Below are 23,056 nucleotides of genomic sequence, written 5' to 3' on the forward strand. Positions count from 1 at the left end.
TGCAGAGAGGGACCGTGTTGTACAAACACATTCATGCAAGGTCTGGGGATTTCAGTCCAACAAAGAGATTTTCTTTAGAGGAGAAATGATGAAAATATGTAAAGAACTGGTAAGATTTATTTTCCTCAGTGTAATTCATCCACTGTTGCTATATGCAGAATTTCTTCAGCGGTCAAATCATTTATTCCTGCAATAAACCACACAATGAACAATTTGAAGATGTCACTTTGGCCTCAAGGAAATTGTAACTTTAAAAAAAAAAAAAAAAGATTAATTGACAAATCAGAAAAAAAAGGCAATTGGCAAATTAGTCAATAATAAAAATAATCCTCAATTGTATCTCTACTCTGGTCCAACTGTCAGAGAAATGTACATTTCTCTGTCAGTCTGTGCAAAGTGACAGAAAACAGATTCCTGAGGGAAAGCAGCACTTTGACTGAGGGTCCAGCAGAGTGGTGGCACCATAGCTGAATTTTTTTGATCAGCCATCAAAACCGGTAACAGGTTTTAATGCTATGGCTAATATCGGTGTATATTTTAAGTTTGACAGTCTCTCAGGTAACAATGTTGGTAAGAGTGACGAGAGTAACGTCCCCTGGCTATCACCCCGCACTATTCCATTAAAATCACTCAACCAAAGCCTATCTGCCATTGTTCTACCATTCAGGGAACCACAGGGTGCTACATTAGCCCCAAGTTTGCTCTGTTCCCCCAAGTGAAGGAAAACTAGTTTAGCTCAATGGGCTATTAGCCCACACCTCTCCACACATAAAAGGATTGAGTAGAGGAGCATAAGTGGAGAGTATATAGGGATACTGGTAAGTGGCCATCCATCAGCACTGCCGTACAGACTGCGCTGACAATTTTGTGATGGCAAGGCTTGCTATATACAGCACTATACAGTACAAGAATAATGATGTGATTTTTTTTTGACAGCTAGTAAAAATCCCCACATCAAAATTCGTGTTGGAAAGATAACTGCAGTATTCAGCCCTTGTTAAAAGAACTACAGTAATCCTGCTGCTACAGTAGAGCTGAAAATCTCCAAATAATATATGTACACGATTCTCAGACACCACAGATACACGTGCACGTTTCAAAAGAAATAAGGATTATGTGTGTGTGTGTACCTGTAAAACTGTGAATCTACATCCTCGCAAGCTGGCAAAAATAGAGTTATAAAATGAAGTTTATTAGTCTAACTTCCTCCTGTTGAAGCCAACGTGACTGTTTTTCTCAAGATAATTATCACAGAGGGTGGGAGGCAGTGATTGGAGCTAACGGCTCAGGTATCGTACCAATGTCATATCATGAGCATTGTATAAACGTGCCAGCCCATTTGCCAGCTAGAAAAACTCTGCAGCCACTCGAGAAAAGGGAAACTGACATAAATAACATTGAAAAGCAGAGGCTGCTAATGTCACAGCGCTGTTAACTATTAAAGAGAAGGGGGAGACACGGGGAGGAGAGAGTAAGGAAGGGAGACAAGAGGAGAGTGTGGCAAAGTCAACGACAGGGAGTTGGAGGAAGCCGCACAGCGAAGAGCAGAGGGAAACTGACAGAGAAATAAGGACACACAGCAAGATGAAAGAAAGAAAAATGAAGGGAACACTGACAAAGAGGTGAAAAAGAGAACAAGATAACGGAGGCACAGATTTTGGAGCAACACAGAGAGAGACAGGGAGATATGGAGAGGAAAATGGTAGGTGGGAGAGAGTGGGTGGTGAGAAAGATGGCACTTTATCATACAGCCTAGTTGTAAAAGCAATAAACTCTCTATAGGTCTCAGCATAAGGACTTCCCAGGCTCCACAAAGGCCATCCCCATTCATCTCACTAAAAGCTGAAGTTGCTGAACTGAGCTCGACTCCTCCTGGGGATAAGTGTTTGTCTTTATGAACTCCTGACTGTTTCAGAACATCCAGGCATACAATCCATAAAAATATCTGATAACAGGACTCAATTTTTGAGGTGAGGGACCATTTGCTTTTTTTTTTTTTTTTGGTTGTTTCATCGTAGAATGTACAAATAAATGTGCAAATAATGAGCTGAAGCTGTTCCTTAATCTTACGCTGAACTACTTTTATTGTATCTAAATGATCTTGGTGTTATAAAACTGTGAACTTACAAAGTTTTTTTTGTTTTTTTTTTACCCAAATAAAAAAGAAAAGTAAAAGTATTTTGCAGTGCCTTTTATATAACTGTTTCAGCTAATCAGTTAAGGTATGTCATGACTGGTGTTCACAGATGTTGCATGCATACCAGTCTTGAAAATCAAGATAATAATCAAAATACCGTAATAGCAACAGGAAACTGGTAGTTCCATGATCACACAGATGACATTTGTACCAAGAATACTACTATATACTGGTACCTTAACTGACAGGAAAACGCTGTAAATTATCTAATCTGCACGACTTCTCAGTCCTGTCTGCAGGTAATTATCATCCACTGATGTGATCACTCCTGCCATTTGCCACCCACCCGTCCCCTTCTGTATTCCCCCTACTTTTTTCATCTGTCTTCTCAATTGTCTTTCTCTTTCACTCTCTCCGTCTCTCTCTCAGTGCACTTATGCTGGAGGTGTGATTGCATTAAGGTGCGGAGAGAGAGGGCACCCCCGGGGCTGCACTAATGTACAGAACAGAATGTACAGAGTAGTCACTGTGAAGAAGAGCAAGAGAGGTTGGAATGGGGGGCATCCATTACTATAATCATTTTACCTCACTTGAAAAGGTGGCTCTTACAGCGTCTTTTGTGAAAGAGAGAAGACAGGGAAAGACAGAAGAAGAGGGGTGTGTGTGGGGGGGGGGCTTCTTGTGACTGTTAGTAAATCTAAAGCGCAACTTCATTTTTCAACATTTATTGCTTTCCTGCACGAGCACCCAGAGCATCCACACAATAACCAAAGACATTTCAGCAGCATATTAGTGTCCCTGTTTGTAATTTCCTTCAGGCATCCCGAGACGTGCATTTTAGATGATAGCAATTAACAAGACCATACAAGGCTCAACAGCAATCACGACTTTTAGCATTATTCACTTTTCAGGTTAAAACAGACAAGCCATAAATCAAAAGTGCTAATTTCACAACCCGCTTACAACAAACTACTGAATGCACTTTGTTTCTTCCTGCTATGAATACAGTAAAAAAAAAAAAAACACAAATGCCACACAAAAGCAATATGTTGGTCCATGCAAACAATGTGGGATATCTTTCAAAGCGGGGGTGGGGGACAGGGAATACCCTGAAGGAATAGCATCTAATGCAATCAGATCGCTCTGGCCAATTAGTCGGCACTAGCCTAGCCAGAGATGATGTCAGTTATCATTACTCATTGCTTAATGCTATAAAGCAGAAGGGAATCAAGAGCAAACAAAGAAAAGAGCAACAAAAGTGGGTCGGAGTTAGGAAGGACAGCGGATTAATCGCGCAGACAGTAGAAAAGCGCGCTTCTGTGAATAATGGCACCCACACGGAGTGGAATTACACACACACGCATTTCTTAAGTTCCTAAAACACACACTTTATCTAATTCTCAAATACACATTTAGGAGTAAATGTTCACAAAGATAAAGTACACACTGCAAAACTGCAGACGCAGGGCATCACACCCCCATCCCCTCGCACGCACACACACTCACGGACACACAGAATGTTCCGGCACATGTATGGCTCATTAGTAACGGCCTACAGCAACATGTTTTTCCGTGCTGATGGCTGAATTCCTGTCGATACCCCACAGCTCCACATGACATTTGACATTTCACAAACATTAGCCTTCAGCATGTTACGGAGCACAAACACAAACTACTGTAGTGCCGTGTCTCTACCACATTGTCACCCACGTACTGTACAGTACACACACACATACAGACATGTATAGACGAAGGTGTATGCTGTATTAACACAACAAACATGCTGACAGGCATACACAGACTCGCACACGCTTAGAGAGATACAGAGTACACACAGTGATGTTTATCAGGACAGAGTAATGGAACACGGTGGTTAAGCTGAGCAGACATACACACGCTGATTAGCTCCTATGGGGGAAGCCATTGGACCTCCTGCATGATTATTAAGCTTGACTTCAATGTCTCTCCTTTGTAAACAGACGGCGGTTATATGGAACATAAGGAGCTGCTGCTGGAGTTTACTGAAAAAGAATTATTCTACTTATGCTGATTTTTATTTTGTAATTCTCAGAACTGAAAGATTTTTTTTCCCCTGAAATTCCCTTTTATGAGTGTATCAACTGTGCAAAAAAGAAAAAAAAAAGATTGCCGTTTTTATCAATGATACGACATAACTGCTTTGTCAGGAGGTATGTGGCAGAGAAAAACAGGAGATGTATTATGCTGCTGTGCTACGGAGCATTACAACCTCACAGAAAGGCTTATGCTACAGTATCGCAAGTTTTCAGTGTGGACCACATATGAGATCACTTCATATGGAAACTGGATTGTGAGAGATTTCGAAAATTAACATGATAATTTGTTAGATATACTTTAAAATCCAGTTTAAATAAATATTAAGTAAAATCCAGTTTTGCTGCTTCCATAATCAGGAAGATAGGAACAAAAGTATGCACAGTATGGACAACAACACAGCTGTCTAAATGTAAGTATAATGTTAGTTCTGTAACCTCAAAAAAGTATTTAATTTAATATAAATACCTTCCCCATTTGCCCTTTCTATCCACATGAAGATTCGAATATGTTCCTGGGTACATAAAATACTTAAAGGTGGAGGAAATTCAGTGTTTTCAGAAAACTGTTAGATGTTTTTCATGTGGACCTCAACTTTCTAGTGCAAGTATAGTCTCTTCTATCTTAAGTCAGTATTGCCTATTTTCTAACATTCACATAAATTAGTGAAAAATGTCCTTACAAATGTCTTTACAAAGGAGGTATGATATGGCTTTGTGAGATTTTTCATTTTTTCTAACAGAATGGCCTTGGTTGAAACATTCAAATAATTTTTGTTTAAAAGTACTTTATTGTATTCTTTTCCTCCCTTTTGTTAAGAGTATGTAGTACATTCACAATAGGAACGCTCAGGTCTGCTCCTACGAATGAGGATTGAGAAAGTCTCTCTTTTCATTCATTCCTCCACTCTTCATTGCTCTGCCTGCTCTCTACCTCGCTCAGAAACAACCAGCGGTCTGGATGAACTCAGCGACACAGGGAAAGGTAATTATCTAATTGTCTGGTGTGCAAGGACAACCACAGCGTGTGACTGTGTGTGTGTCTGTGTGTGTGCATCGCAGCGAGCATGTTTGGGGAGAGCAGTGACAAGATGAGTAGAGACACAAAGACAAAAGCAAGACTGAGAGAGAGAGAAAAAAGGGGATGAATCGGTGATGAAATTAATTAGTTCCTCCTCCTCGTCTGTGCCCAGTACCAAATACTTTCATTTCAAGATGCACCTTTCCTCTTTTCCTCATCTCCTTTTATTCCAATAAACCCTCTCTCCTATTAACTGCCTCCTCTCTTCTTCTCTTTATTCTCTCACCACCTCCTCTATCCTAATGTATCTTACTTTCCTGCCACCCCTCCTTTCCCTCCCTCCCTCCCTCCATCTCTCTTCTAGTCTCTCTCCCTCCTCAGTCTGGGGCAGCTGCTGTTGCATTTGGCAGTCTCAGGTGTGTGTATATGTGTGAGTGTGAGTTTCCTTTGCTCTCCAAAACCAATTCAATCCTACTATGAGAGCGGGGGCCCCAGATCAAATAAAGCGGAGCGCAGCTATTACAAGAAAACAGAGAAGGGGAAATCCATGCTCACACACACACAGAGAGAGAGAGAGAGAGAGAGAGAGAGAGAGAGAGAGAGAGAGAGAGAGAGAGAGAGAGAGAGAGAGAGAGAGAGAGAGAGAGAAGGGACGACCTCTCCATTTTACGTTTCTTACTACAACAAACTTAAGTTTGAAAGAAGGTCTTGTACTGTATGTGTGACATTTAACTGACTGTTTATTTAACTGATTATTAATGCTAACCTTTGGCAGGCTAGAATAAACACTGCATATACTTCGGACCACCTTATTGGATCTACATAAATGTTTTAGGTGTTAGCCTGTGAGGAGAAATACTGCACTTTAATGTCAAACAACAGGGACGGGTTCAGTTGACTGTATATTTAAGAGTCATTCAAGGACTGATAACCTCTGGCCAAGCTTTATTATCGAGAGAACTCCTAAGTTAATTGGTAATTTGACAACTTTGAGATTACTGTGAGAAGGACTAATCTCAGTTTCAAATGATGGAAGAAAAAAAAACCTCTAAAAATTGATTGAATACATATGAAGCTGTGAGATTTCCCCTGCAAGGCCTAAGTAAGTTTACTCTTTCTACAGGAATATAAAATGTCTTTCTGAGCCTAGTTCTGCCATAATGAAATCAAAGCCAAGCATATTTTGCAAACAAGTCCCAGGGATTATCTGAATTTAAAGTTACAGAAACCCAGTAATGTAAAAAAAAAAAAAAAAATTAATGAGGGTGTCAGTGTGATCCCTCCAGTCTAGTAACAGCAGACAGAAGGCTGATTTTGTTCTGTGAATTCTGTACAGTGCCACAGTCAGTGGAGGCTGAACAGTAGATCTGACGGGACACCTTTATCTGACACTGAAAACAAAGACTTAAAATAAAACACAACACAAACAACTCATCGTTTCCTTATAAATAAACATTCATTATTTATAATAGCTTTGATTTCCATAAATATTGAAGTTTAAAAAATTTCAAAGTTTTACATGTTTAGCTGACATTCTGCACCCTGACTAAAAGACTCATTGAATACGCAAGCATCCATTGGAATTAATCAACAGGAAGTGTAGCAATTGAACAGTCTCCATTCTCCCTATAGATTAGTATGAAGTAACTTCCCAAGAAATTATGAAGAAATTAATAAGAATTTACAGACTCCTAAAGTAAAGCATTACAGTTTTTAAGATGAACATAGTGGTGTATAAAATACACATTTTTTTGTTGTGTTCTGGCTGTTGTGGCTGGTACCTACAGTACCAACATTTTTTGGATCACTGTATCTTGAGACTTTGAATATGAACAATCAGAATTCTAAACAGTGACATTCTTTTCTTTGAAAACAGCAACTCTGACTCTCAAATAACACAACTTGACGTGAGTTTCCAAAAGTATGTATATACACTGTGAGACAAACCGACAAATATTAGCAGAAAGTCATTTGGTTACTGTGATATCTTTCTTTTTTTTCATATTCCTCTGAACTAAAGTCAAAGAAAAATGATCTTTTTTCAAAGGTCTTTCAAAAGAGAAAACATCAACGTTGAAACTGGTTAAAACAATCCCAAACAATGTTTTGTTTTCCATGTCTTTTTTTCCAAACCTCTGCAGTAGATTCAAAACTCCTATAATGACACGCACATAATAGACTTGTATACTAAAAGTGACACCTTTTTAGCACAGTCAAGCAAACCAGGAGCACCATTTAAATAACTCATTATTCTCATATTCATCAGAATATTCTTATTCAGCCAAGTATATTATTCATACCTTGCAATTTTAGCTGTCTCGTAACATAAGCTCAGTCTACTGTTGAACTCACTGGAAGCCATGCGGGAAACAACATAAGGAAAGTGTCAAACATCTAAGCACAAATGTCAAATCTTGAATTCCAACTCTACATCCTTAACTGGCAGCTAAAATAAAAATGGATCCAGCCCCTATATAGCTGCCTGACAGTCTGTATATGGTACTCCCATTAACAGCCATTTTCTGACATGTGTTGATCACCACGACTTGCCGCCCAGCGTCATTGTTTGAGCTTCGAGACTGTCAGCCCTCCATCTGCTCATTTCTGAGGCTTTCTGCTCGGAGAAAGGCAACTGTCAACAGTGAATTTACAAAAGAGAGAGGAAGCAGAAAGAAGCAGGGAGTGAAATGTTTAATTTCCATTCAGCAAGACTGATGGGTGAAGAAAGGAGGAGACAGGGAGGAGTGAGGAGAAAGGTAGGGAAAAGAGAGCAGGGAGAGGTTGCGAAATATTTAACTTGCTGAATAACGCGATTTTTGAAGCAGCATTTTTATTTTATACTTTTCCTGTATTTGTTTCATTTATCTTTTACCTTTCCTTTACTCTCCGAGGCTCTCCTTATTTTACCCCCGTCTCTGAATTGGTACAAAGTTAATTTAATAAACTAATTAGGCCGTACTTCAAAACATATTTGTACGGTTATCAGGCAAGTCCCTGAGCACCCTGAAGTACCTCACAGGAAAATCTAATGATGCTGTTGGTGCGTCAAGTGTAACTGTATATTGCTGAGGGGTAATAAACAAAAAACTGTTTAGTAAAAAGCAGGTACGCTGCAACTGGGATGAGACTCAGAAGATACTCCTCTTTGGGTTTTGTCATTTTTTTTGTGAACTAATTAAAGTTTAAAGTTAAACTGGTATAAAAATCAAGTCTGTGCTTTGTTTGTGCTTGGGAGGGGAGAGGAGAGGAGAGGAGAGGAGAGGGCAGGAGAGGAGAGGAGAGTAGAGGATAGGAGAGGGCAGGAGAGGAGAGGAGAGGAGTGAAAAGGAGAGGAGTAAGAGATGTGTTCAGTGAGACGAAATGCGGGGACTGGCTTTCTCACTGTTCTCAGTAAGCCCTTCTATTCATTCTACTTTCTAGAGAATGGAGCTTCAACACACAGCTGGTGAGACGGAGATAAAGGACTGACGGAGGAGCTTCAATAGATACAGTGGAGGGTATGGATACAAAAAGGAGGAAAAGAGGAGAGGGGGAGAACCAGCTCAGTTAGAGAATGGGTAGAGAGGCTAAAAGAGAAGAAGAGACAGAAAGAGAGGAGGTTTTGGCAGAAGATAAATCTGCAAAACTGAGTTGAGAGACACACGATGGGAGGGTCAAAATGAAGAATAAGAAAGAAGAGCAAAAAAATCAAAAGTCAAATCACATGAGAGGAGAACAGCGGAGAATAAAGGAGAGGGAGGAAGGAGGATAGGAGCTCAGAGAAGCCCAGAGAAGTTTATCCATCCAGGCCACAGTAACACACATAAACCCAAAAGACAACAACTAAACCAAAATATTCAACAACTCTGTACCACCCTCCCCAAGTGCTCCTGGGATAAATGTAGGGGTTCACAAGGTAATTAAAGATATGAGAAAGAAATACATACTGTATATTTCTGCCTTTTTTCTGGCTTTTTCTATTTTTAATTTCTTGTGAAAGAAAGGACACTTTCTCCTCTTCAGGTTTTAAAAAAAGCCCTCAATTTAAACATTCAGAGGGGCATCCTGGCAGGTTAGAGGTTTGAGACGCTGACCATGTACATGAAGTGCCAGTTCAATGCCAGCCAGAGAGACTGATTTGTTACAGGGTGTCACAAACCAAAAAGGTTCATCAGCATTAATCTAGTAAATTTAGAGGTTCGATAATCATGTGATAATGACACATTTCTACTTTTATTGTTAGAAGAAGACGAGTTAGTTGAGTCCCAGCTGCCATCTTAGGTTGCTTTGACACATGTCGTTCAGCTTATCTGGCCTAAGAACTAAGTGAGAAAATGAACAAATGAACTGAGATGTGTAAACATGAAGTTATGTGGTGTCACATGAAACTGCTCATAAAAAAATTACAGATAGAAAAAATGTTATAAATAAACATACCAGGAGCTGGATACAAGCACAACACACTACTGTTTTAACACCTTTTTCACACGGTAATCAATCAGGAAAAATCCCAGCAGTCAAATGCTGATGGATATGCGTTACCGTGGTTACCAAATGATCTTGCATAAATATATACGCCTCTTAAACAATCTTACAAGAAAGAGACTCCTCGACACTTCACTAACAGCAGGTTGATTTAATAGTAGTTTAGCTTTTGAATTCGTACCTGAGCAGAGGAGGCAGAGTCACTTGGGCGGAGTAGGTGGAGCCTGCTGCTCAGTTGAGAGCTGACACCCGACTGGAGCTGCAGTTCCTGGTGCGAAGTCTGGATCTCTCCACCAATCGGAGGGAAGCGTCCCGGATGTCTGCGCCTTCTGTCCACGTCTGTCTGTCTGCAGGTTCTGTCACCATTCCCTACAGGGAAGGACACGGTGTTCCTTACTCCACTCTACAAATCAGCAGGCAATATTTTATTCCCTGATATAATTATTGGGGTCACAGCTATTGCTTGTTCTAGCTCAATTATCACTGCATAATAACCAAAATCCATGCTACGCAATTACAGTCGTCAGCTTAACCATCAGCCAAGTGTTATTTTTCACAAAATGATTTGCTCTCAGTTTTAATGACAGTTGAGCAGAACAGGTTAGAAAGAATTGTAAACTTGTAGTGAGTTTCCTCAGTCCTCAGAGCTAAGGAGATCCTCTATTTTATTATTACTTTATTTTATTGATCTCTATAGCTATCTCACAAAATCAGCAAGTCAAACCAGCACAACTAATCTTTCAGCATTGGCCTTTGGTGAAAAATAAGTATACAATTTTTATAACAAGGCACATAAAACAAACAAGAAACAGACATAAAATCACCACTTTGCTGCTGTTACGTTAAACCACCACAGCTGCCTTCAGTGGTGATGAGTGTCTCCCACAATAAAAGGGTGTGCACATTCATAGAGGCAACCTGTTGACTTTGGCTCCATATTAGGTTGAAGCCAACCTTTTTCACTCTCACACCATCCATGTTAGCATTACATGTTCCCTCATAAGATCCTCATTTAAGTTTAAGTCTGTGCATCTGTTAAAGTCTGTGCTTGTGATTTTGCACATCGGCTATCACTGTCTCCCTGCTATATCCTCTCTCTGGCGCTCTCTCCTAGGAGTATTCAGAACAAACACCCGTGCTATTTATACACTGACGCCCCATCGGCATGGCAACCACGCTTTGTTTACCCGCAAGAGACACTGGTTGAGGCGTGTGTCCTCCTTTTTTTTCTAACAAAAACATAGTTATTTGGAGGCATTTAGGTCTCTTTCATGAGCTTGGCTCGCTTTCTGGTGAGGACAATGTTTCACTTTGACCAAATGCCTCCGGTAAACTGAGAGCCATTATGATGAAATGGAAGGCTGGTAATAAAACTAGTATTTCTGAGGAAACAAAATTTGTTTGTTGGTTTTCTTAGCACCCACAATTTTAAACAAAATTTTTTTGGGGGGGGCTCTTTTATTTTAAAGCATCGATAAACCATCACAAATTTAACTAAATAAAAATTGATCATAAAACCACAAGTATAATGTATTTGTGTACTGTGAAGTCTCCAACAAAACTGAAAGTATGCAACAATATAACTAATTAAATAATTAATTAAATAAGCATTTCTCCTTTTTCACTCTGCGTAAGTATTATTTTCAAAAAATAAATGCTTTTAAAATGTCCTTTAGGTCAAGTGCTTACAGATCCAACACTTTTCAAACTTCTGTTTACAGCTCCAGTGCAAGGCACTTAGCACCATACCAGAGCAGAAGACTTTGGTATCATGCGTCACTCAGGTGTGAATCTAACTTTGAGAACATGTTGCACAGTGTTCCTGAAAAGGAACGAGTTAATCTTCCCTGGGTAAATAAATGTTGTAAAGTGCCTAATGTGATGCACAAGCACAGAGAAAAATACTTAGTGCACCCACCCAGTGCACTCTTCTCATTTACAGTAACCCTGGAGGCTGTTACCATAACGACAAAGACATGTCCCAAGGTCACGGGGCAGAGCTGAGCATTAAGTTGAACCCTGAAACAAGGCATCTCCTTGGCAACACAAAATCAGGTCAGTTGATCATGTGACAACCAGGCCCTGGGGACAGAAACTGATACTAAAGCACACTTTTTCTTGTTTGTACTAAGTTGACACAAACTCAACAAACATACACACACACACGAGCATGCAGGCATGTAAAACCTGTAAAACACTTGGTATATGCATGCACATGCTGTATTAAGAGTCGCGTAAACACGACAGAAACATCTGCACAGGAACCGACACAAGCGCACACAAGATGAAACGAGTCTTAGCAAAGATGATATACTAAATGTTTGACATATTGTTAGCGTAGAGTCCCTGAGTGTCTTTCAGAGAGTGCGATGTTGTCTGTCACAGCCTGGCTGATAAACACAAGATGCTCCTCATCTGCTTCATACTCCCCAACTTGTGACAGTCATGCTTTTTGTTTCGATGCGTATTTTCTACGAAAAATTAAAATGGAAATGCTCTCCATGATCAACAAGAGTACAGTGCATGATAATAATCAACAACGCCATTTATACTTAAGGTTGGATATCAGTTGTACTAGTCCTTTGCCTAAACTGTAATTCATATCAGCAATTATCTGAGGACCAAGTAAAAGTAAACAAGACTACATGTGACCAGACATTCAGTGGCAGCTTTTTTAACTTGACAGTTTTTATATTCTGTGCCTCACAGAGTATTAAGTATTAAGGGTCTATTTACACAATGGCTTAAAAACCATTTACTGAAGTGGCTGTCTGTACTATTAGCCTAGATTAACAGCTTAATCAGCACAGTAAACATACCTGACCCTGAAACACCAGTACTGTGAAACTATTTTCCTACTGTAACTACAACTTGAAATGAGATGTGCAAAGTTTGTAACAGGGATCATGAAAATGCAGCCTGTGACCTTTGTGTATGAATAGATTCATCAGTCATTCATTAGTCTGAGAGCTGATATGGAAGCCCTAATAGCTGTGCCACACCCAAAATAGTAACATGCTAAAATGAAGAAAGAAAACAATTGTTTCAGAACAGTAAGGTAGATATGATAAAAACAATAAAAAAAAAAATTAACATGGAAATACAAGTAGCACATAAAGTACATAAATGGAATAAGGACCACTATTGAAATAATCACAACTCAACCTCCTCCAAACTACAATATATTTTAGTTGTGTAAGTCCTCTTAACCTGTCTGCACCCATTAATCAATATCTCTGGTTGAATTCAGGGTTGAAATCAATATGGGGACAGAGCTTTCACCCGGATTCACCTTGTCTATCTGATTCATGGAAAAGGGTGGTCCAAATATTGTGAAAAGTTTACACATACACACAGCTTTGTAAATACATACACACACACACACACACACACACACACACACACACACACACACAACTGCAAGTTTTTCCTCCTACTCAGCAGCCTGGGATTCAGTTCCCTGTCTGTCGCACAAGACACTCAATAATACTGGCAGCGTGAGAGTATGTGCGTATGTCTGCATGTGAGTATGTGTGTATGTGTGCGAAACTCCATGAGCACCTATGAAACCTTGCCCCGCCCCTTTCAGTCTGCTTTTCTGTTGGTCCCCTGCCTGCTGTCCCTCTGTCACACACAGGGTCGGACAAGCGTGCACGTGCCCACACACTACGCACACATGCACACTCAGAGACACAGCAGGCACAGCTGTCAAGAGAGAACACAGAGCAATAGGTGGGGTGTGTGTGTGTGCATGTGTGTTTGTAATGAGGAGCAGAGCGGTATTTGTTGTAGGACTACACCCTGACCTAGCTTGTAATGCTTCTGTTACCACTGACAACATCCACACTGCTACTAGACAGAGAAGGACACAAGAAACTCGACTCTCTAGGTATTTACGGCACTCCGTATTATGTTTTCATTACCATCATTTACATGAAAGTTTTACCTACGTATCTCCGTCACAATTCATGTCACATTAGCTTCTGTTTTCACACATCCTTTGTTTTTTTTGCTTCTATTTACATGATTAAATTCACCAATATCTTTCTCATGAGGCTAGAGGGGCACTCCATGCTCCCTTGTGGGCTTGCTTGGCTCAGTAAAAATGTCCCTTCCTTATGCTGTCTTTGTTCTCTATTTGTATCTTTGTATGTAGATGAAAAAAAAATTAATAAACCCTCGAATAAAAGGAATGGACCACATGCACCAGAAGGCAACTGGCCTCAGAAGGGAATTCCGCTGAAACTGACTTTTGCTTGGCTATTCTGCAAAAAAATGCACTGCTACAAAACAAAGCTGTTTTTCTTGTTTAAATGCGTCATAAGTGTAGGTTTCCAAGGACCGAGGAAAGTGCAGTGTTGCAAAGTTCTTGGACTGCACTGCAGGCTCTGGGTTCACTGGCTGCATATAACCAGACCAGCAACTAACTGGCCAACGATATGCTGGTTAGTGGTTAGTTGAACCCAACCCAGTCTGCAGAGCAGCCTGCCACTTTTCATATATGCAAAGGGTATAATTATAACCTAAATGATTGGGGGACCTACAACAGTAATGTACCAGCATTTGAAACACTTCTTTCAGATAACTATAGTTTGTATACAAGTCTAACTCAATCTGTACATAACCTCTGTATAGCATCAAGTTAACAAGTCATAACACTAACATTAGTAATAATTTGATAATAGTCATAGTTTGGGGTTCACCTAATTTACCTTAATAATATTATAAAACAGAACTCACTTCTATAAACAATTACAATTATTTTGAATACCTGCATCTTTATCTGCTTTAATTATGTTATGTTTCATCTGTTCTGTTGTAGACACATGTTCTAACATAAAGAAGGCATTGTTATTATCTGAATTAATTACATGCACATGCATTTTTCCTGTATTTATTGAAATGTAAGTTCAAGTCCAGTGAATAACCTTAAATGCTACAAAGTTAAGCAGTGAACTGCTCAAGGTTAGAAAAAAAATAATTAAATTCATCAAAAACTGAAAAATCAAGTAAATATAATAAGGCTTTTTTTTTAGGGATTAAGAAACTGGTTACCTTACAGCCATCCTGCAACAATGGAAGTAAATGAAGCCTTGAAAGTTAATGCAAGGAATTCCTATAGGTGCCTCAACTTGCAAATGGCTTACAAGCCCACTGTCTGTACAACTGTCAGTGTTGGAACAAACTGTGTTACTACACCCTCTGATGCATCATTAGGACAATACAGAAAGTAAAAGAAAAGCAACCTGCAAGGAGCTTGTGTAACAGTGTTTGGATGAATTTACACCTCAGAGTACACTGAGACATTCAATTTCAGTATCAACTGGACCTAGAATTACTGCCTTACAGTTGTATGCCTCACAGTCACCAATGACCAAATTCTAATCAGCTCATCCTTGTGTCCAGGTGGACCTTGTGCATTCACAGGAGCAGGGTGGACAGACAGATGGACAGACAGACAGACAGACAGACAGACAGACAGACAGACAGACAGACAGACAGACAGACAGACAGACAGACAGACAGACAGACGTTTACCAACAACCTGAGAACATAATACCTCTGGTTACAGCTGTTGCCTGCACAGAGGCATAAAAAAGAGACCCACATATACAACAAGACACACAGAGAAAGATGATCTATCTACTGGTTATGCAACTCACTCACTAACACTCAGCACAATCAGTACAGGTCAAAGTTCTGCACTCTTAAAAGCTGCCCAATTGTGCTTCTGTGTACCTGATGATCATGCTTTTTCCTGCTGATAAATACAGACACGTCTCCACTACCATTCATACAGTGTCCATACATACACAATGCAAAAGCATGCCTAGCAACCTAGATAGCATTGACAGTGTTGCAGCTAAGACAATGGCACTCTCACGCTCTGTACACAACTCAGCTGAGGCAGGTTGCTGTACACACATAAAGATAAAAACATACCTGAGTATTGGTTAGCATGCACACAATATTGAGACATCTTGAGGGACATGTTCTCTAGGAAAAACCCTGCAGAGGTTTAGGTAAAAAAAAAAAAAAAAAACTGTTCACACTCAGACTCCCCTCTATTAGGGCTTCACAGATGGGGACATTAAGTGAGCCTCTCCTGATGTTGTTACACCTCTTATGAAATAATAACAGCTGGTAAATGACATGATGAGATAATATTACTCCACACAGGATTTCGCTCCTCCCCCCATCCCCCAACAACAACACACACACTCACAGCACAGGACAAAGTGTGCAAAGGAGACAAAAAATGAGTGAAAACTGAGAAGAAAAAAGTGAGTGAGCAACTGAGAAAGAAATTCCTCCATATGTTTGCATGTATGTACAGTATTTACCCGTGAACATACTGTAGGTGTGTTTGAGGAGCTAGAATGTGTAAGTGAGGCTGACAGAGAGCACTAATGCTGAACATCATCAGAGCAGAAGCTGCCACCTGAGGGAATTACTCAGCATTCCTCAGTTGAGTCACGTTAGCACAGAGGGCCTGGAGAAGCAGGAGTCGTGGGGATACCGGCTTTGATCGGTGCCCTAAGATCCCAACACTAGGATGAGGGGAATATGCTGGGAGGGAGTCTGCAGGGAGCACACAGACAAACACATCTTCAAAGATGTACACATGCACATTCATCCCCTCAGGCCTTGTCCACACTAATACAAATAGTTTTCTAAACAGTTATTCTCCCTTCCCATTTAAAAAAAATATCTGACCACATGTCTTCTGTTTTACAAAATATGTCCAAACACACAACAAAGCATATACTGGATGCAGAAGATGTAGTGGCTTTTGTGTGGAGCTAAAGTGGAAGCAAAGCCAAGTTAAGTTGTAAATTTAACTCTGGTATATCGTCACCATTGTTGTTGTTTCACACAGATACACATTATCCAAAGTTTTTAAAAATCTGCACTATTGAAGTTGTTTGAAAAAATCTAAAAATGCGTGTGGTTGAGAGGCCAAAAAGTAGAGGAAAATGATTTAGCAAAATAGCCATATTATAGTGGACAAGGCCTTACAATTTTTCCAAACATTTAGGAGACGTATATGCCACCTACGCATGCATAGTAATAATCTACTGCTTTTGATCTTTTCCCTCCCTCTCTCACACACATACTGTACATGCAGTAGAGACGCACACACACAATCTGGGAAACATTAATATGGAGAGCTCTGAAAGTCATCTTTACAAAGAATAAATCATCTCACCACTGTGCTTAAACACAAACACACACGCCTCCCAATACAACATAAACATCATGCACACCAAACTCCCTTCACAAAAAAAGCCCACCAAAAAAAAAAAATCAAAGGGAAAATTAACCAGTCACCCAAGTAAAAATAGGACATGGAATAAATCAAACACTGAATCAAATATAAAGTGTACAAGGAAAGTAAACAGTCTTAATGCGACAGGCCTGCTCTCCAGCAGTAATCTGACAGCGAGGCAGACGGCAGGTATAATGGCTGGATTACAGATGTTCTACCACAGTATTAGAGTGAATGGATACAAGCTGTTGCTGCAAGAGCAGGTTTCATGAGACCTCATTCAACTCCTTGACACAAACTTTTAGTCTCACTCGCCCCCACAATTTCATTCCTGTCAGAGTGCGCTGAATGACGAGTCAACCTGTACTCTTTTTCTTGTCTGTCATGCTTTTCACTCTGGCAAGAGGGCTGTTTCCTTTTTGATGTCTTGATTGCTTATATAAACCAAAGCTGAAGTTCACTGGTTAAGACTGAAAAATATGCAATCGTGGCAAACTTTGATGTGGCAACTTCCAAAAAAGTGAAACCAAAGTTAAAAAAAAAAAAAAAAAAAAAAAATCAAGGTGAAACCACTTAAACATGTTTTTGGATCAGAAAGGGGGTGGGCATACCTCAAAAAATGTCTTCCCCACTTAAAGTTAAGCCCAGATTTAGACACACACACACATAAATAAATAAAGGCAAATCAAATTTATTAGACAGCATACAGTGGAGAGTGACAAGGAAGATCAGATTGAGCCATTACAAATTTGGCAATATATCAGACTCAAACCCACGTCAGAAGCACATTTCATGCACCACAGGACATTGATGCAAAACATTTGCATGTTAGCTTGACTGAGTTGCGATTGATAGAAAGTGGGTCAGATACAAAGCTATTGGGTGAAAGACTAACTTTGAAGAGGGAAAATGCAAATATTTGATAGTAGAGTCCCACAGGCAGAATCATGAGTCTTCTTGTTTTACAGTTGCTGGCTTCTCCTTCCCCAATTATTTTGTATGCCAACAACATTTTTGAATATTGGGAAATAGAAGTAACCTTCAAGGAAATGAAATATTACAAATAAGCAAAATAAAACTTGAATCATGCTATAATTGTGTTTTGATTGTTCAGGCAAACTAAAGCTCGCAACAGTAGAATGTGTCACCCTCAGGGCTGTGCTGCTGACAGTGCTGACACTTACATACAGTAACACTGAACTAGTCAGGAAAGCTGTTTGTGGCTGGATAAACAACATTTCATTTGTTTCCATTTAAAAAAAAAAGCCTGTGCGACACTGTCAGAGGCTAAATAAAGGAAACAAGTCGGTTAAAAAGAATGCCACTTCTGTGCACATATCTATACCTATCATGTATTCGTAATTCAACAAATACTTCAATATCCTTCTCTGGACACTAACGTGAGTCGACTCTAAGAAGATAATAGTTATTATGGGGTTCACAGCATGATCTTAGGAAGTCACCAGCATACGTCACGAAGCACCACGGCTGTGGCAGGTTCCTGCTGGCAGCACAGGTGCTCACATGCGCACACTAAACACACACACACGGATACACAGACACTTGGCTAGGACACTGCAGGTACCCCCTCCCAACCCCTCTGATGTACACAGCCACACTCATAAACATGCACACATGCACGAACACACACAAAAAGTGCAGGTGCTCACACTGCCCCACCAGCTGTCCCTCGAGATCCCAGTACAAGGTCTGATGACCAAGACAGGGAGAGGACAAAGGAACAGAGAGACTACAAGAAAGAGGACTGAACAGACGCCAACACTGACAGGTGTGTGTACTATATGTGTGTGTGTGCGCCAGGTCATGGCTCACTTCCAACATGCTGCACTGCCCTTAACCCAAATAAAGTCCGGTTATCTTTGTTTAACCTTGACTGCTGGTGCTGTGTGTATATTTATGTGAATGTGTCTGTGTGTGTTTGTATACAATGCCCTTGGTGGCCACTGACAAAGTGTGAATGCAACGTAGGTGCTCATTTGAATCTGCAAAATCATCAAAAAACAAGCCAAAAAAATAAATAAATAACACACACACACACACAGCTTGCTCTTACAGGAACCCAAGCATGAAACTGAAACAACTTCAAGAGTAATGTGGCATTTCAGGTCAGCGTAGCTGGTTCTTGTGATTTTACGATTTCACGTCACTGTCATGTCATGTCATGTCAGTCGCATGACACATCATAAAGTTGTTGCCTCTCACTTCTACAACAGACTGACAATCAGTTATATAACCAAGGTCACGGGGTGGGAGCAGCTAACATAGCGTAGCCACGCCCTGCTTGGCTGTTAGCATTCCATTGTGAACTACACTGTCAATACTTGGCAATCTGGAGATGTACAGCACTGCGATCCTGACTCCAGGGACCAGACATGTCTAGTGTCCAGTGTGACCTCTCCTCTCCCTGCAGTTACGCACAAATGAGCCACGAGGAAATGCAAATACAATGCGCCTGGAAGGCTGTAGTAAAAGATAACAAATACTAATACACTAATTTGCTGAATCAGGTCGATAAAATTTCACCACTGTTTTGCTTTCTCTACTATTTTTTAACTCCCAAGACTAATGTCTACAAGGAAGCAAATGGACAAATACTTGGTTTATAGGTCATGGAAGGGAAGAAATATTTGTCCTTAACTCCTCTTTCCGTGAGGCTTCTGTTTTGGTGAGGGAACTGTTTCCCTCAAATACTTGCACAGTGTTAGGATTAGATACCACTCTATTTTTAAAGATGGTAACACTAAACTAAAAAATATCCAAATATGTTAAGCATTTCTTAGACCTGTGTGTGTGTGTGTGTGTGTGTGTGTGTGTGTGAATACAACACACTGTACCTCACACACGGGGGAGGCATGTGGAAGCTTGATGCCTTACTATATATTATGTTCTTGTCAAGTACAATAGTGCAGTTGCTTGTGGCAGCTTGTTAGACTGGGTGTTAGTCACAGGGATGGGCACCACAGGGCTACAAACTGCTACAAGGTCATACTGAGATTACATTGTTGGAGGGGCTTGCAAATAAAATGTGAGCTCACACAAACACACACACATACCTTGTCACATAGAGAGTTTAATTAGCTGTTGATGGGCATTACTACTTACTAAAGATAAACTCTATAAACATATTTATAAACATCAAAATCTATGGAATGTAATATGTTAGGAAAAGTATCCATACATATCTGAAGGGTTTGTTATTTAGTATTAAAACAGTAGCATTTTTACATACCTGTACTATTCACACATAACTATATTTGCTATTGTTATTTAACTTCTGAGAAAATAAAATTTCAGTTCGGTCCAATGAATCACTGCCAACAAAGACAGTTGCAGCCCAACAGTTCAAACGAGGACAGTGATTCTGTAGTGAGAGATCTGACTTTCTATGTAGAGAAAACGATATATGCATTACCAAGTACACACACACACACACACACACACACACACACACACACACACACACACACACACACACACATTGGGTAGTCTCAGGTCAGGGAGTTCTAAGTGCAATCTTTTCTGACACATACTGTACCAAACCCCTCTCTTATACTCAGCTTAACACAGCTACAGTAGACACACACACACACACACACACACACACACACACACACAGAGGAGTGCCCCGAGTGTCTATACATGATTAAAAGACTGAAAGTGGGGCAGGTGCACAGTTCTAGCTCTGTGAAATTACTGCAGTTCCTTTCAGCTCACCTCAAACACACACACGCACACACACTCACATCCAACCAGTTCTATGTCCAATAAGTGTGCACAGCTACATGCACACACTTACACATTCACAACCCACATAGCATTGGTTCAATAATTGAGTGATTCCCCCGATGAAGCAGCAGGGGAGACGAGAGCACGAGAGCCAACAACTTACTGGTGCTGGCCAGACAAGAGAGACAATTTTTAAAAATATCAGCCCCCCGACTTCTATTCATCTCCCTGTGAAAAAATGTGTTCCTGCTGCTTTGCACTTGACAGGATGGTGGACATAATTTTTTTAATAACAGCATACTGAATACCCCACATAGACATTAAGTTCCCCACCATGGGCTCCGCAGGAGTCTACAAATGGCTCAAAGAAACCCTCATGTTGCCCAAAATATGTGAATAGGATCTATGAACTCTTTTGTGAATCAGATGTGATATATCAGCTTTTAATCTAAAGGAGCTCGCTGTGAACAGAATATGGTTTCGCTGCATATTATTGCACATTTCAAGAAGAGTTTACACAAAGCTTTGCAGCTGAGCACAAATCAAATTAAAGACAAATTCAGTGGTCATGATGATTGCCTTGCTGTTGATACACAATTGCAAAATGCCGGTTACTGAGACGTTGTTTGGTAATATAATAGTCGGACATTATTTGGAAAATTATGCAGCAGCACTTGCGTCACTGTCTTCTCTGCAAGACCGGATTTTTAAACTTTTTTTTTTATCTTCACTGTTAAGGGATCATCAGTGCATTTGGTGTGTCACCTCTGAACCTTTCACAGAAAACATCTGCACACTCTGTGAGCACTAAAAATAGCTCTCACAGAACTGAAATGACAGTTGACAGTGCTTTTGGAGTTCTCTGAACAGCAAACATATTTTATCTGGTCAACTAAAACAAATCTCTTTATTTAGATATCTAACAGAAATGAGGCAACGATTCTGTGTATTGTGGCTTTTGACATTACTAATATTCAATGCAGGCTTTACTTGCATAATTAAATAGGAGCTGCCTTGAAGTGTTGCGTTACACACTTTTTTTCTGTACAGAACAGTTCATTTTTTTTGTAACTTGGTTTCAAACATCAATAATTTTCCAAAACATCAGACCATACAATTTGGATGTCAGTTAATTTCAGCATTTTTCCCAAACAAAACTTAACAACGCTTGATTAAACTTCAGATATCTCTTAAGATGGTCAGACACAGACATATTTCAGCCAGATCCAGCTCACACTGAGTCACACACTAATGTTGAGAATCAGGCTGGAAATCTTCCATGACTCACAGCCCCTTGGTCTGGGAGACATGGCTGAAATTACTTCTGTTATGTTCGGATACTTGGATTCACAAAAGATGTGCCTGAGATAAAACTGTAGTACTTATACTGGACTAAAATGGCCATTTGCACTATTTCCCCAAATGCTAAATAAATATCCGAAAATCATGGGAAACTGTAGTTTTTTGTGTTTTTTTTTTCACTATATACTTAGAAAAGACCTGGCTCACAGCTGAAAAAAGTTACATTGGTGCAAGTTACAAATCATAGCCAAAGGTAATGTGCTTCAGCTCGGGCTGAGGCACATCTGGTCAAAACGTTTCTTTTTACGTCCCGTGGGGCTTACAAACAGAAAATCGTATAACTGAGTACAGGACACAAGCTTACTACTTTTACGAGGCATTATGAAACTGTGCCTCAGTTTTAAAAGATTAGAACTAAACAACAACAATATAAACCCTACAAATCTCTTCTCCAAAGCTGGACCAGAAGGGACTGAGCTGTATTACGATTGGTGGGATCTAATCATGTGTTGAGCTTGGCAAACACACCTAGGACGGAGGAAAAACCTTTGCAAAAAGTTCAAACAGAAACCTGCAAATCCAGCAACTTCTTAGCAGCCTTGTGCAAGGTTTCTGAGAATTAGATCATAGGGTGTTTGTGGGAGAGCGGACTTGAGTTTCTATGTTGTGATTTGGGGATTGAAAGAACGCTTTTGCAACGTGAATCTTTGAACTTGTGGATGTGTCCAGTTTTTGATTGACCGCTTGGTTTCAACATTACCACCAGATAAACAGAAAAAAAGTGGATGCAACACCACAAATGATCAGTTCCAAGAGAAGCTTTTATGAAATACAGATAACCCGTGGGCCATGTTGATAAAGCCTGGACTTGTTGTAGGTCAGTGGATTGATAGGAAGTGAAACATACTCATAGTAGCACACATGAAAACACACAGCCACCCACACATTTTAATGCTTGCCTTTTAGGGCCTACATTTTACAAACAAGCACACATAGCTAACAATGCAAAGTCTGACAAGTGTCATGTCTAATGCAATTTGCTC

At 40.0% G+C, this 23,056-nt stretch overlaps 1 protein-coding gene across 1 annotated transcript in view; it reads right to left on the reverse strand.

Annotated features, from left to right (window-relative positions):
• Window positions 1–23,056, reverse strand: part of atxn1a (ataxin 1a) — a 90,295-nt gene that overhangs the window by 55,737 nt on the left and 11,502 nt on the right. The window contains exon 2 of the mRNA XM_041053794.1: window positions 9,876–10,063. The gene's annotated coding sequence lies outside the window, so the exon portion shown is untranslated. The remainder of the gene's footprint in view (window positions 1–9,875; window positions 10,064–23,056) is intronic.

Source organism: Toxotes jaculatrix, chromosome 13 (genome assembly GCF_017976425.1).
Source record: "Toxotes jaculatrix isolate fToxJac2 chromosome 13, fToxJac2.pri, whole genome shotgun sequence".
NCBI classification, from domain to species: domain Eukaryota; kingdom Metazoa; phylum Chordata; class Actinopteri; family Toxotidae; genus Toxotes; species Toxotes jaculatrix.